This window comes from Sorex fumeus, unplaced genomic scaffold (genome assembly GCF_029834395.1).
Source record: "Sorex fumeus unplaced genomic scaffold, SorFum_2.1 ptg000265l, whole genome shotgun sequence".
In the NCBI taxonomy this organism is placed as follows: Eukaryota; Metazoa; Chordata; class Mammalia; order Eulipotyphla; family Soricidae; genus Sorex; species Sorex fumeus.
The window spans coordinates 39,778,956-39,796,581 of record NW_026606322.1 but is presented as its reverse complement, the minus strand read 5'-3'; positions in this window follow the sequence as shown (position 1 = coordinate 39,796,581).

Below are 17,626 nucleotides of genomic sequence, written 5' to 3'. Positions count from 1 at the left end.
ATAATTAGATTTTTTTCATTAATTTTATCAACATGTTTACGTTTGAATATAGCAACAATTAATATTTAAGTAAGCTCAACATGCCTACCTAAGAAGTCTGGGAAACATACATCATTTGCTTCCATACTTCAGATTATAGTTTCAGGCCAGTTAGAAAATTCTATCACTCTCGATTTTCCTAAAGAATGCTGACTAGAGCAACATCAAGGCAGTTTAAGAATCAGAATTGCAGAACAACCCTCTACCCTGTAAAAATGTACTCAAGGAGGGAACATTCTTTTCTTCTTAATAAAACATGGGATTGGATTAACACACATCAGATTGAAAAATACCCTGTGTAAAACACTTGCCCAATTGATTCAGAAAATATATGAATGATAGTATTTAATTTAATTGTCATCGATAAGTTTTTTAATGTTTTCTTTAAACTTTCTGTAAAGTCATTTACATATTTTGGACTCAAAATTAGATTTTTTTAATATAAGTTGGTTTAGAAGTATCAATTAATTATACTATGTGAGTTTAATGGTTTTTCCATTTGATTTTTCCCATGGGTATATATATCTATGACAATAAAGAAATCAGTCATATATTAAAAACACAGGTAAACACATCTACTATCAGCTTCATATTAATACATTAATTTTATCAACATGTTTGCATTTGAATATAACACGAAGGAGATCATGAGAATGTAGATCTCAATAGAAAATGTAAATATTAAAGCAGACACTATGTAGGTCTACTTTAAAAGAAAAGGTAACTTGATTCTGGATTCTTTATTTGATAGATTATGTACGTGGTTATTCCTTCTTGAGGTTTCGGGTAGAAAGAATCTCTCATTCATTGTTGGTGGGAATGCTGACTAGTTCAGCCATTTTTGCAAACAATACGGGCATTCCTTAAAAAGAAAGAACTGAAGCTTCTATATGACTCAGCAATACCACTTCTGGGAATATGCCCCAAAGGACCAAAAACACAGTGGAAATGTCGTCTGCACTTCTATGTTCACTGCAGCATTACTCACAATAACCAGAATCTGGAAACAACACGTGTGACCAAGAACAGATGACTAGATGAAGAAATTATGGAACATCTATACAAAGGAATACTTCACACCTACCAGGAAGAATAAAGTCTGGGGAATATCATACTGAGTAAGAAGAGTCAGATGAGAGGACAGACATAGAATGACCGCACTCATTTGTGGGACATAAAAACACAATATGAGACTATTAGTCAAGGTCAATAGAAATGAGGGCCAGAAGGATTGGCCCATGATTGTAAGCTTGTCCCAATTTGGGGGAGGAGGAGAAGGGTAGCTGGGATATAGAAGGAACCATTATGGCAATGACTATTGGAAATGATCATTCCGGATAAGAATTGAGTACTGGAAATAGGTAAAGGGATATACATGATAACCTTACAGTACCTGTATCTCAAACCATAATTTCCAAAAGGAGAGAGAGACAGAAAGAGAGGGAGTAGAAAAGTGCTAGGTCTAGAAGCAGATTGGGGTTGGGGAGTGGAAGGAGAAAAATTTGGAACATTCGTGGTAGGAAATATGCTCTAGTGAAAGACGGGTTTTGGAACACCGAATGACTAAATCCCAGTCATTGGCAACCTTGTAACTATTTATTAAAGAGTGATTTAACTTTAAAAAAAAAAAGAAAAAGAAAAGAAAGAATTTCCTCCTGGTTTATGTGTATATGACCATTTGAGTCTCTAACTAGCAAAACGGACAGATGTTCTACAGAATACCAAACTAATAGTGAAATGTTTCAAAGTTATGTTTTTATTTGTGGGTATTAATTTGTTTTGCTCTGTTATTGTTTACATCTGACTGTGATAGGGGTAATTCCTGATGAGGCTCAGGGGGACTATGTGGGGTGCCAGGGATTTAAATCAGGTTCTCAACAAACAAGGCAAGTGCCTTACCCACTGTACTACTGCTGCTGCAGTCCTACAATGTATGTCTTATTATTTTAAATTATTTTTTATTAGTGAAACACCATGAGCTACAGTTATAGACCTACATACTTTTGTGCTTGGTTTTCAGTTATACAATGATCGAGTACCCACCCCTTCACCAGTGCCCATTCTCCACCACAAATGAACTCAGTAGTCCTCCCACCCCCAACTCTAACACCCCACCTTGCCCCACCAATGTGGCAGGACATTCCCTTTACTCTCTCTTTTCTTTAGGGTGTTTTGGTTTGCAATAGAGGTAATGAGTGGCCATCGTTTTAGTTCCATAGTCTACTTTCAGCATGCATCTCGAGCGAGTCTTCCAAACACCTTTTACTTGGTGTTCCCTTATTTATCTGAGCTGTCTTTTCCACCAGCATCTGCTGCCATTTTCCAAGCCATGCAGCAGATCTCCTGGTAATTATCTTAACTATTCTTGGGTGTTTGTCTCCCCTTCTGTTACTTTATATTCCCCAGATGAGTGCAGACTTTCCACATCTGTCCATCTCTTTCTGACTCATTTAGCTTAGCATGATACTTTCCATGTATAATCACTTATTTGAAAATTTAATGTCTTCAGCTTTCCTAACAGCTGCATAGTATTCCATTGTGTAGATGTACCAAAGTTTATTTAACCAGTCATCTATTTCTCAGGCACTTTGTTTTTTTCCAGATTTTCGACCATACTTTTTTGATCTCCAGGATATATTCCCAGGAGTGGTATTTCTGGGTCAAATGGAAGCTCAATATCTAATATTTTGAGAATTGTCCATACTGTTGTCCAAAAAGGCTGAACAAGTCGGCATTCTCACAAGCAGTGAAGGAGAGTGCCTTTTTCGCCACATCCATGCCAACACCAGTTGCTTTTGTACTTTTGGATGTGGGTCAGATGTGTTGCTTTTGTACTTTTGGATGTGGGTCAGATGTGTCTGTAGAGTGAGATGATATCTCATTGTTGTTTTGATCTGCACCTCCCTGATTATTAGCAATGTAGAGCATTTTCTCATGTGCCTTTTGTCATTAAGCTTTCTTTCTTCATAAAGTTTCTGTTCACTTCATCACCCCACTTTTTGATGGAGTTGGATGTTTTCTCTTGTGGAGTTCAACCAGTGCTTTGTATATCCTTGATATAAACCCCTTGTCAGATGGGTAATGGGTAAATATCCTTTCCCATTCTGTAGATTGTCTTTGTATTTTGCGGTGCAGAAGCTTCTTAGTTTGATATAGTCCCATTTGTTTATCTCTGTTTCCACTTGGTTGGTCAGTGGCATGTCATCTTTGAAGATACCATTAGCCTCAATATTCTGGAGGGTTTTGCCGACCTTGTCTTCAATGTATCTATGGATTCTGGTCTGATATGAGGTCTTTAATCAATTTTGATATGACTTTTGTGCATGATGTTAAGTTGAGGTCTAATCCCATTTTTTTGCTTGTGGTTTTCCAGTTATGCCAGCACCATTTGTTAAAGAGACTTTCCTCTCTCCACTTCACAGTTCTTGCTCCCTTATCAAAGATTAGGTGTTTATACATTTGGGGTTGTGTGTAGGGTTATTGTACCCTGTTCCATTGGTCTGCAGCTCTGCCTTTGTTCCAATACCATGCTGTTTTAATTGTTACCACTTTGTAGCAGAGTTTGAAGTTGGGAGGGTGATGCCTCCCATCATCTTTTCCCCAAGAATTGCTTTAGCTATTCGTGGACATTTGTTGTTCCAAATGAATTTTAGGAGTGCTTGGTCTATTTCTTTGAAAAATTTCATGGGTATCCTTATAGGGATCGCATCCAATCTGTATAGTGTTTGGGGAGTATTGCCATTTTGACAATGTTAATTCTTCCTATCCATGAGAAGGGGATATGTTTCCATTTCCTCGTGTCACTGTCACTGTCACTGTCCTCCCGTTGTTCACCGATTTTCTCTAGTCGGCCCAGTAACGTTTCCATTGTGAGACTTTATTGTTACTGTGTTTGGCATATCGAATATGTCACAGGTAGCCTGCCATGCTTTGCCATGTGGGCGAGATACTCTCAGTAGCTTGCCAAGCTCTATTTCATTGAGTAGCGTTTTGTAGTTTTCTTTGTAGAGGTCCTTTACCTCCTTTAGTAAAGCTGATTCCGAGGTACTTGAATTTTTGAGGCATGATTGTAAACTGAATTACTATTTTCATGTCTTTTTCCTCTGTCTCATTATTTGCATGTAGGAAGGCCATGGAGTTTTGGGTATTGATTTTACAGCCTGCAACTTTACTGTACAAATCTATTGTTTCTAGGAGTTTCTTGGTAGAGGTTTTAGGATTCTCTAGATATAGTATCATATCATCTGTGAATAGTGAGAGATTGATTTCGTCCTTTCCTATCTGGATATCCATAATATCTTTTTCTTATCTAACTGCCATTGCAAGTTCTTCCAGTACTATAATGAACAGAAGTGGTAAGAGTGGGAATCCTTGTCTTGTCCCTGACCTTAGAGGGAAGGCCCTTAGTTCTTCCCCACTGAGGATAATGCTTGCCATAAGTTTGTCATAGATGGCTTTGATTACCTTGAGGAAGCCCATTTTAGTGAGAGTTTTTATCATAAATGGATAAAGTTGGATCTTGTCAAAAGCTTTCTCTGTGTCTATTGATATGACCATATGGTTTTTATCTTTACTTTTGTTGATATGATGGATTATGTTGATTTATTTCCAAATGGTAAACCATCCTTGCATCCCTGGGATGAATCCCAATTGGTTGTAGTGTATGATCTTTTTGATAAGTTGTTGAATTCTATTTGCTAATATTTTGTTGAGGATCTTCGCATCCGTGTTCATCAGAGATATTGACCTGTAATTTTCTTTGTTAGTGGTGTCTTTGTTTATTTTTGGTATTAGGGAGATATATGCTTCATTGAAACTGTTTGGGAGAGCTCCTGTTTTTTCGATTTCCTGGAAAAGCTTGAGGAGAACTGGCAACGGGTCTTTAAATGTTTGGAAGGATTCACTTGTGAATCCATCTGGGCCTGGGCATTTGCTTTTGGGAAGACTTTTGATTACTGTTTCAATTTCCTTTATATTAATTGTTCTATTCAGGTATTCCAAGTCTTCTTGGTTCAATCTTGGGAGATTATACGTATCCAAGAATTTATCCATTTCTTTTAGGTTCCCTTGTTTCATGGCATACAGACTCTCAAACTAGTCTCTAATGATCTTTTGAATTTCATTGGTTTCTGTTGTGATGTCCCCTTTTTCATTTCTAATTCTGTTTATTAGGGTTCTCTTTCTCTCTCTTTCTTCGTGAGTCTTGCTAGTGTTTTATCAGTCTTGTTGATTTTCTTAAAGAACCAGCTCTTGGTTTCAAATTGACCTTTTGGATTGTTTTTTTGGGTTTCCATGTTGTTAATTTCTGCTCTAAGTTTTATTATTTCTTTCCTTTAGCTTTAACTCGTCCCATAGGTTCAGGTAACTTTTGATTTCTTCCTTAATTTCTTCCCTGACCCACTCATTGTTCAACATTGGGTTGAATAATCCTCAGGTGTTTGATTTAGTTTCCCATGTCTGTGTGTGATTTGCTTCTATCTTCAGCACAACGTGGTCTGAAAAGATAGTTGATACAATTTCTGTCTTCCTAAGTTTAATTCCATATGCACTGAAAGAATGTTTATTCTTTCTTTTTGGGGTGTAAAACCCTGTATAAGTCTGTTACCCTTCTCTCTTCTATTTCTTCCTTCAAAACCAGTGTTTCCTTGCTGAGTTTTGTTCTTGTTGACCTATCCAGAGGTGATAATGCAATTTTGAAGTTTCCATCTACTATTGTATTTTTAGCAATGTGCTGCTTAAAATTAGTTAGCAGTTGTTTTAAGTATTTAACTGGTCCCTCATTTGGTGCATATACATTTAAGAGTGTGATTTCTTCCTATTGTACATATCCCTTGAGAAATAGAAAATGGCGTTATCTGTCCCTTCTAATCTTTTTCAAGATGAAATCTAATGTGTCGGATACTAGCATGGCTACCCCAGCTTTTTTGAGGGAGTTGAGTGCTTGCACGATTGTTTTCCATCCTTTAACTTTAAGTCTGCTCTGATTGTTCAGATGAGTTTCTTGTATGCAGCAGAATGTTGGTTTCAGTTTCTGGATCCATTATGCCACTCTTTGTCTCTTGATTGGTACATTTATAACATTGACACTGAGAAAGATTATTGTCAAGGGGTTTTGTGCTATCTTTCTGTAAGGTTTTGTTGTGCTTATGAGTGTTTTCCTTCTTGAATTACAGGGGCCCTTTTAGTCCTTCTTTTAGGTTTGAGTTTTGAGTCTATGAAGTTCCTGAGCTGTTATTTAACTATAAAATGGTGTATAGTTCCATCGAGTTTGAGTGAGAGTTTAGTTGGTTATAGTATTCTTGGTGAGGCATTCATTTCATTGAGTTTTTTAACTATATCCCACCATTATCTTCGGAGCTTTTCCTGTGATGGTCTGCTGTGAATCTAAGGGTTGATCCTTTGTATGTGATTTCCTTCATTGACCTTGCTGCTTGCATTATTGTGTCTCTATCCACAGCATCCATCATTCTGACTATGATATGCCTTGGAGTGTTTTTATCAGGGTCTCTTTTAGCTGCGCCCTTCTGGATCCTTAGATCTGGATGTCTGCATTCTCTAACTCTGGGAGCTTTCCAGCAATGATATCTTTAAACTGTGGCTTTTTCATTGGAGTTGCTTCCCTGTCCTTCTGGTACTCCAATGATTCTAATTTTGTTCCTCTTGGAGTTGTCCCCTATCTCTCTGATTCACCTTAGAGTTATTTTGAGGTATTTTCCCATTGCTTGTTGTTGCCTGTACGATTTCTGTGTCTCATCTTCAAGCTCACTAATTATATATTCACCTGTAGTCATTCTACTGCTGAGGGCACCCACTGAGTTTTTAATTCCATCTACTGAATCCTTTATTTGTGACACTTCTTTTAGTAGCTCTGTTATTTCTGCTCTCATTTCTTCCTGTATTTTCTTGGCTGTCCATTCCACTGTTTCTTTCATTTCTTTCCTTAATTTTCTGGACCTGTGCTCCATTGATTCTTTGAATTCCTTGGACTTCCTCAGCATTTCATCTTGGAATTCTTTACCGGAGAGATCATATTTGTGGGTAACACCTGTTGAGGATTCCGGACTCTTCTTTCTCTCCTCATAGTGGAGATTTGCACTGTTTTCTCATGCTGTTGTGGTTGTATAGAGGTAAAACCTTCAAGTTTACTAGCACTGTTCCCTCTTATTGTGGGAAAGGATTCTGAATAAGGTCGGTCGATGGTGGTCACCCTTCTAGAATATGTCCTTTCTCTCAGACATTATTCTGTGGTTTATGATAGGCATCGAGTGAAGCATTGGAGGAGGTGTTCTTTTATATTGGGCTTGTGCAGCTTCTTGGGTACACTGGTCTTTTGTTTGAATGAAAGTTGTCCAGTGGATTATTGTCATATTGTGTTTGAGGAGTTAGAAACATAACTGTGGCCTCACAGAAGGACACGCCCACTTCTGTGGAGGCCATGCCCCCTACATTGTAGGCCTCACCCCCAGCCAATTAGGATGCTAGTTCACAGACCTGTGGCGGGGGGGAGGGGGGCAGCAACTAGTTGGGCTGGTGCTCCCTGCAGAAGTGGAAGCAGATACTCCAGGCTGAGTTCCCGGTGGCTGGTGTTCAGGGGCACAGGTCTGGGTGGGGAGGGGGCAAGCAAAAGCAGGTACAGACCTGTTGGGGGGGGTCAGCCACTAGTTGGGCTACAAGTGTATATCTTAAAATTATGACAGCACCTACTATTAATTGCGTCACTGAAAGAATTCTAAGCAGCTACCAGTATACATTAAAGTAAATACAGAATATGTATTTTGCATACACACACATTTGCATTTGAGGATTTCAGTTTTTAGATTTTCATTTTTTTTACTATTATTATATACAAACTAAGGCAATGTGATTTACAAAATTATTCATTGTTGAGTTTCTGGCTTACAATTTTTTAACAACAATCACATCAACAGTTTTAATTTTGCTCTTCCAATGTCATTTTCCTGGTAAGAAAATTTGTCTTCTTAATCACTACATTTTTCATTTGATTATTAATACTATCAAAACTAGAAATTTGAAATGCCAAATAGAAAGCTATATTATTACCTTGAGAATGCTGTATAGACTTAAATTTCACCCATATTCTAATATTATTATTTCAAAGAATACGAAAATAGTTTTCAATAAAAATAAGTGTTTTTTTAAATTGGGCTACTATTAACATTTATTATAAAAATGGTATATAGCAGAAATTGAAAAAAGCATCAATTCTGACAGATTTTAAACATTTTTGCCAAAGGCTATATTTTATAATATGCATGCAGAAGAGCAAATATAACAAGAGTCAAAACAATGAGTATTCATTGCAGCTGTGTTTTAAGAGCGATTTTAAAGTAGAGTGAATGATCAAAAAATAAATGTTCCTAAAAACTATATTATTTCTTATTTTGTCCTCTTATCTTAGGTCTTTCTTCAGTTCATTATTAATTTCTATGATTTACTTTCAGTCTGTATTTTCTCTGTAAGAACTTTGTGAAAGTACTGGGATTTATCTGTGCTTACCATATAAAAAGGATTGTATTTGCCTGGAAGAAAAATGAATATTTAAATTCAAATTTTCAAGGAGAGTCAGCCTGGCAGCTGATTAAATGTTGTTTGAGAACTTAGGTACTTTGTTCTTCTCTTTTAGGGAGTAAATTGAGAACCAGCATCATTTATGATAGGATAAAATTTAATAGTGCCATTCTCTATACAACCAAACTCTGTAACTTTTAAAGAATACCAGGGACTTAAATTCACTATGTCTCTTAAAATCTAAATATAATAAACACAACAATTTTGCTTGAAGAACCTGTTTGAAAATGGTATATAATCCACAATTTTAACAACTAAGGACACAATATTATGTAAATATTCAATCAGCTGAGTCCTTTAATTGAACTAAACACAACGTTTGGATATAGAAAAAGTGTGACATTGAGTAAGAGGTAGCTACAATGAGTTCAGTACTTTTCCACAAATTATAAGTGAAGTAAATTAAATGATATAGGCGAAGATAACAAATATGATCATATTTCCCCGAGTTGGTAATTTTTAATGTTATCGTTCTATTCATTTATTCTTAGGATCAATATTGCCTTTTATTAGGTTTATAATAAACCAAATTCAATTTCATCCTCTTTTTTATATTGAAAATACTGAGCATCATATGTCCTTTTTAGGTCTTTGAACTCAATCACTATACTTTGTCTACCACTTAAAGGTTACTTAACTCTAAACACCAAGGGCCTTTTCTGTCACAAATACATCACCCAAACCCTGGCTTACGGAGCTCAGTATCCATCAGCTTTCTATCTTGTGACTCAAACCTATTTAACGATACATGAGAAAGTTTGGCTCTGTGCTAAATCAACACTTCCTGACAAGGGAATAAATAAATTCTCGGGTCGGAAAGCTTTGTCAGCTTCTACACGACTTGTATTGCAACAGGAACTAGCAGAGCCTTGTCAGCGATTTGTTTGACCTGGCCCACTCAGATGTGACGATACTTCCTCAGCTTATCTACAAGAAAGGAACATCCATACCCAGTAAGAGTATATTTACAAACATAAATTAAACCATAGAATATTGCATAGGACACGGGAAAGGAAAATGGTACTTCTTGAATCCTATTGCTGGTATGAAATGAAGCGCAGGTCGGTGAAGTTTCAAGGTGATGAGGCATTCTATTATTGCCTTGAAGAGGTGATGGCAGAACTCTTGAGGATGTCAAGACTGAAAATAAGCTCTGTTCTGAAAGATTCCAGCAGCTCAGAGCTGCTTAAAAAACAGGTCCTTTTTTTTCCATGGAAAGAGCTAGGATAAACATCTGCCTAATATGACTCTTAGTTGTACACTCTGGTAATTGAGATAATAAAATTGTGAATTATAATGTTTTTCACAGATATTAAAGGCTATCATATGAATAATCTCTTGTGCTGTATCATTTCTCTTCCAATGACAAATAAAATATTTCTCCCGCTTTTTATTTACATACATATTTATGTACACCTATGTGTGTACATAGGTATGTATCCGTATATAGCAATTCACATATTTAAACCGAGTTACTTCCATCAATCTATAATTTGTTTAATTCTTCATGAGAAATTTTAGCTCACATGGAACTGTTTCAAAAGCAGATGAAGCAGGTGTTTTAATTTTATTAAGCACCCCAGTTTAAACTGCGAGAAATTTTTACTATGTATCTACAATGACAAATCAAGTCATTTCAGACTTTTTTAAAAATATTTCAGTGCCCCTCTGGTTTTTTTTAATTCTCTTTACAATGTTTGTGCTTTATTTAGATCTGTTTTGGTTTGTTTACTGACTGGCTTGCTTATATAGTGTTAAGAGTTTCTGTGTGTTTGCTTTATACTTACCTATAGCTGAGCATCGTTAGAAAAAAGGAAAAACACCCTTTGCATATATTGATTTAAAAAAACAAACTAAATAAACAATGTCATAGATCAATGTGTGACTCAGGAATCTTATATTTCATCTTTCTTATATGGATAAGGAGTCAGAGAAGAGAAAGCATTTAGAGTATGTTGTTCAATGAAAATGAAGTTTGGCCTAAATCACAAAGTGTCTCAAGTTCGCTCAAAGTGATTTGACTTTTGAACTATTAACTTTATTTTTTTATTTTTTTTTAATTTTTTATTTATTTATTTATTTATTTTTTAATAGTGAGGCACCATGAGGTACAGTTGTAGACTTACACATTTTTGTGCTTGGGTTTCGATTATACAATGATCAAACACCCATCCCTCCACCAGTGCGCATTTCCCACCACCTCGGATCCCAGCATCCCCTCCCCCCCCCCAGCCCCTATCCCACCCTGCCTCTGTGGCAGGGCATTTCCTTCTCTCTCCTTTTGAGTGCCATGGTCAGCAAAAGAGGCATTAGTGGCAATCATGCTTGGTCGACAGTCTACCCTCAGCATGCTCTCCCATCATGGGCGGATCCTCCCAACACCCTTTATTTGGTGTTCCCTTCTCTTTCTGAGCTCCCCCTTCCCCTAACATGTGTGGTTGTCCTCCGGGTCATTGAGTAAAATTCCTGGTACTAATCTCTGCCATACTTGGGTGTTAGTTTCCTATTTTGTTACTTTATGTTCCCCAGATGAATGCAATCTTTCTATGTCTATCCCTTTCTTTCTGAATCATTTCGCTTAACATGATACTTTCCATGTAGTACCACTTGTATGTAAACTTCATGACTTCGTCTTTCCTAATAGCTGCATAGTACTCCATTGTGTAAATGTGCCAGTTTCTTCAACCAGTCATCTGTTCTCAGGCACTCAGGTTTTTTCCAGATTCTGGCTATTATAAAGAGTGCTGCAATAAACAGACAGAACTATTAACTTTAAGTACCATTATTGGTATCCCATTCCTACTTTGGACAAACTGGCAGGCTACCGAATGTAACCTGCCCACATGGCAGAGTCTGGCAAACTCCCGGTGGTGTACCCAATATGCCAAATACCAGTAACAATGATGGGTCTCATTCTACTAACTCTGAAAGAGTCTTGAATATGGCACTTTTTAAAAAATCTCAGGGCTAGGATGAAGGAGACGTTACTGGGGCCTGCTCAAGGCAATCGACGAATAACAGGATGGTCGTAATAGTGACCATTATTGGTATTGTCTGGTGATTACTATTTTTTGGCTTTGTCCTCCATGTGATTTTGTGCCCATGGAGGAAAATAGCAGTATCTTCTCTCAAAGGAACAGGGCCCTAGAATATACAGTTAATACTTACTATATATACTGACTTATCTGATCTGGCATGTTACCTAGCCCTGGCTAGTTTTTTAAACTTCTCAGATTCTTCTAATCTGTAGCACTATAGCACTGTCCTCCCATTGTTCATCGATTTGCTCGATCGGACCCAGTAACATCTCCATTGTAAGACTTGTTGCTACTGTTTTTGGCATATCGAATACGTCACGGATAGCTTGCCAGGCTTTGCCGTGCAGGCGAGATACTCTCGGTAGCTTGCCGGGCTCTCCAAGAGGGGCAGAGGAATCATACCTGGGCCAACCGGGTGGGCCACATGCAAGGCAAATGCCCTACCCGCTGTGCTATCACTCTAGCTCACGGGAAAAAAAGGAAAACAAAAATGAGAATGATGTTTACGCTCTCCCTCCCTTTGCTGGCATAGTGGGGGGCTAGAACCCAGGCCCTCACAATCCATGCCTGTGCTCAGCCCCAGCCCCAGCCAGCCTTTGCCAATTTGAATTTTGCATGAAGCTGACTCCAGTTCCAACCCCCAACTCCTGACAGCCCCTCAGGTCCTCTGAACACTCTCCAGGGATCACTCCAGAGCAGAACCAGGAGTAGCTGATAAGTGCTGGATGTGCCCTTCCCCCACCTCCTCCAAAAAAAAAAAGGGAGAAAAAATTAAAATAGTAACTTTTGGTTGGTGCTAAAGTTACTGATATTGTACATTTTACCTACTCATACATTTGGATGCCCCCCTCCAAAAAAGATTAAAATGATAACTTGTTGGCAATACACTCACTGATATTGTACATTTTACCCATTCGTACATTAATTCATGTCAGGGTGCAAGGGTAAAGGTACTTTTCTGCACGTGGCTGACCCAGGTTTGAGTCCCCCAGCACCGCATAGTGACCCGGGAACGACACTCTGTTTTGAAAAAAACAATCAAGGCCAGGGCCAGAGAAATCCAGCAGGCAAGACCCTTGCATTGTAAGCAGCCTGCGGGAGGTTCAATCTCAGGCACCACAGCCTAGAATAAGCCCTGAGTGCTAGAGGCATGACCACCACCACCACCATCACACCACACACATACCCTATTACCAACACCAAAAAATATTTTAAGATAAAATTATATATCAAGCCATTTTTATTCTTCTGGATATAGAATACAAATTGAGTACCCTTAGACTACACAAGTGCCTCCAGAATTTTATTATGCATAGAAATGTCCTGACTGTTTTTATAAACTACAGAATTATATAACTCCTATTTCTCAGCTCTAGAAAGTGTCAATTTCCAGATAGTTATTTTTTTAGCCTTTTAACAGTGTATTTATGGTTTTTATTTTTATTGAATCAGGTAAGAACAGTCACAAAGCCTTTCAGTTTAAGTCCCAGTCGGTCATGCGGGCCCAGTAACATCTCCATTGGAGACTTTGTTGTTACTGTGTTTGGCATATCGAATACCCTCGGTAGCTTGCCGGGCTCTCCGGGAGGGGCGGAGGAATCGAACTCAGGTCAGCCATGTTCGCCGCTTATAAGGCGAACGCCCTACCGCGTATGGTTATAATATCCATTTTGGTTTTCCACTTTGTATTACAAAGTCACGGTCCTCCCATTGTTCATCGATTTGCTCGAGCAGGCCCAGTAACGTCTCCATCATGAGACTTGTTGTTACTGTATTTGGCATATCGAATACGTCATGGGTAGCTTGCCAGGCTCTGCCATGTGGGCGTGTGGGCGAGACACTCTCTGTAGCTTGCTGGGCTCTTCGAGAGGGGTGGAGGAATCGAACTGGGGTCGGCCATGTTGGCCGCTTGTAAGGTAAATGCCCTACTCCTGTGCTATCGCTCCAGCCCACCTTGTATTACAAAATCCTTAGAAATACTGATAAACACCTTTCTATCTTTTCCAATGGAAATGCTTAGAAGGGGCCTAGAGATAGTGAGAGAAGGATATTGAACTTTTGTGATATTGGTGTGGTATTGGACCCCTGGAGCATCAATAGTAATGCTATTGCAAAATCATGTTAAAAATAATAGGAAAAATATTCAATTTAAAAATGCTATCGGTCCACAATTGGTATGGTATCTATGCATTTTTTTGGAATACAGTGGATAATAAGTGCTTTTGAAATGAAATCACAATATACATATAGCTATTAGAATATATTTTAAGGCTCGTTGTTCTGAATATGCATCAAAGTAATCGTAAAATAAAAGCATAACAAAAACGAAACATAACAGAATCATGATCTTTTGAGCACAGCTACAAGTAAACACCCTGAGTATGTTACACATGATTTTTTAAAAGCAACAAGGGTCTAATATTCAGGATGTTTCTACTTTCTCTTTTAAAAAAGTTTTATAAATATAAGTGTTTTCTAAAATACACAAGCCGGCAGGCAATTTTACCACTTTTCAGCCATTTTTGCAAATGAACAAACATTATGTACAATATTTAATTGAATCTTACATTGATTGATTCACAGTCCTTTAGATGTATCAAAATATTTACCCTGTTTCATATTAGAATTTTTCATATTCATATTCTATTTGTTTTATACAGGAAAATGGCAGCAATCTGTGCTGATTTCCTCATTAATTTCCTTTTTAAAAAATTTTTGATACACACCTAGAGCTCAGGGTTTACTCTTGGCTCTTGGGATCGCTCCTGGAGGGCTTGAGGATCATATGGGATGCTGGGAATCAAACCCAGGTTGGCACATGCAAGAAAAGAGACTTACCGTCTATACTATCTATTTGGCACTCAAATTTTAAAAAGTTTGTTATTTAATTTACATTTTTTATAAACATGAGCAAGGTTCATCTGTGTTGTGTTTGAGCAAGTTCTTTTTATTGCTTGGTTTAACAAGATGTGTTAAGAAAAGTAGCAAAGTTTCAAGTTATCTGTACAGAATTTCTTTTGTTAGTGGTGTGTGCAAAGCCATCTGTTCTCTTTAGATCGGCAGTGATGACTTCTGTGGGACAGTGAGTGCTTGTCAGCGCTTGGAAGATGGTCCCTTGCATAAATCATTATTCTGTCTTTGTTTCGCAAGCAGTGAACCTTTTTTAGGCTGTATTTCTGGCTAAGGTTGGCATCCAGTAGGGGAACAGTACTGGAGTCAAGAAAAGATACTTATTAAATTACTCATCTCACTTTTACAGAACAGCTGCTGAGCCAAACTGGCTAAAATGTCTTAGTAGTTATCCACAGCATATGTTAGAATACAGATGCTCACTCCCAGCAATTCGAAGAGCCAAGGCTGTGGAAGTTGATAAATGTTCAGCTTTTAGATACAAAGCAGAGGTTAAATGGATATGTCAGGATGCTTAACTTGCCCTGCTACTCTTAGCTAAAGAATAAATGGTGGCAAACTTCCCACTAGGTTATCTCCTAATTCTAGCATGTAAAAAAAAAAATAATGGAAATTCTCAACTATTGCTTTAAAATGCATTTGTTCCATTTGGTTTTGTTAGATTTTCAAATTAAAAAGATGACACTTAAATAGTATTCAAATACAGGTGAATCAGAGAGGGACGTGTTTATTCATGTATAAGTAAATAAACCCTATTATAATTTCTTGCATGATTTACTTTTTTGGGTGTCACACAGTTAATTCCAAAAGACTATTTATTAAAAGTTGATGCATTGAATTAATAACTGTCATGAACATGGGTTTGAGATGTGGCTATTTGCCTTTCAAGACTTGAAATGAGACCACTGACAAATTCTCATGGGTCATTTCATATCTGTCAGATTCAACAACTTTCAGTCACAACTCATCTTGGTGGTGTTTGGACTAGTGACCTAGAAATGAAAGGTTTTATAAGTCATTATAAGACTCTAATCAATCAAGTGATTCTGATTTGAGGATGGAATTATCAATTTTTTTTATCAATTTATATTTAGTTCCTGAGCTGATTTTAACTACAGTGAATGATAAAGGAATATATAGTACTGTCTTTAAACTGTTTCTTATTGCATAAAGAACTGGCTCATTTAAAACTTTATTAATTTTGTAAATTAGAAAAATGTTGATAAATTTTCTGGCTAGGGTCTTTCAATTTCAGTTTAAGTTTTATTTTCTGTTGTGTCTGTATTTGAAAGTTTCCTGATGTCTGTTACAAGATAAGCATTTGATGTAATTTTCTTTTATAAATGCTTATTCAAGAGAAAATATTCCAAGCAAGTATAATTCCTTATGTAGATTAAAATCTGAATATTACTTATGTATTAATTGATTTAACTAATTCAACCCTTTTTATACATATACACAGAACCACATATGCTGTTCACTATATATATATATGTCTCCATACATATGTACATATGTACATACATACATATGTACTCCATACATACATACATATGTACTCCATACATATATACATATGTATATACATACAGCATCACATATATACAGATCACAATATCACTACGAATTTCAAAAAAATATTGCTTCAGATAACTTTTATGTGCAAATTTTGTTCATCCTCAATGCTTCCTATCCAGAGGAAGGGGACTAAAATAAGAATAAGGGAAAGTTAAAAAAATAAGCCATGATTGCATTATTCTTCAAAGGAATTTTTAAGCCACACTTTGAAATGTTGTGTTAAATCCCTTTGTGGACAGTGGATTCATCATATGTGCAGGTTACTGAGAGAACAAATGTGTGGGAATGTGACCCTAACATTGGTGAGAAAGATGAAAGCAGAAAATTAGAATGACAGTGGTCTGCTTTTCTGTTAAAGAATTAGAAATAAGATTGCTTCCAGGAAATAATATTCCTAAAATTGTTATAAAAGGTAGCTTCTTAAATATAAAAACAAGCTACCTTGATATTTAATATATACTTACATAAATCTATTGATATTATGATTAAACTATATTTGGGTGCAGTGAAATAAATACTAAATTAAAAATCAAGGCACGGTAACTCAAATCCTTTCTACTCAAATACATTTGATAACTTAGAATGTCAGTTCTCACTTGTCTCACTAAGCTAGAAATGTGAAAATATCTCAGATATGTAAAAGTTCTTTCTGAAACATTAAACTGTATAAACTTAAATTGTTACTTTTCTTTCTATATCTATGTGTGCCTGACTGTGTTTTTTGAATATATTGAAACAATTTCTATTCTGAGAAAAACATGTTTCCCATAGTTTATCACCAGAATCTGAATAGATACATAAATTTAAAAAATAAAAAAGATAAAATTGAAAAGTGATTAAAATATTTTTCTTAGGACAAACACTAGAAAAGAAAAACATTTCAGTTACATTTGTTTCCTAACCTACTACCAAGCATAATCATGTCTACTAAAATGCATTCAGTGAATTTGAACTGAACTGAACTGTGAAAAGACTACATTCAACAAACTGACAAAAATGAATTATTAGGAATTTTAGTGACTAATTCTGTTTTTATATTTCATCTTTGTTGAAGAAAAAGAAACTCAAGTTTTTTTCATTTTTTTTATATTTGCAACGGCTCATGAATAAAATTATAGAATTTTTAATTTTTAAAGGAATAAATGTATACAGGTTTAAAATAATTGTACATACAGGGCGAGATAGTTTCTGGAAACATGTAAGAAGTTGATTACTATCTAACTGTCATAAAATTATCCAATCTTTATATTATCTCCATTTGATAATACACAATATTAAAACACAATATATTATTAAATAGGAAAAATACAATTATATATGGTAATAGCCCTCTCACATGTGGTTATTTGAATTTAGAAGTCACTTTTTTAGGCAGTATGATACAAAATACTGTTAATAGTAAGGTTTGAGCCATACAAGATATTTCATCATCACAACCCACCGATGTCAGATGTCAGTGATCTTTCTTCAAC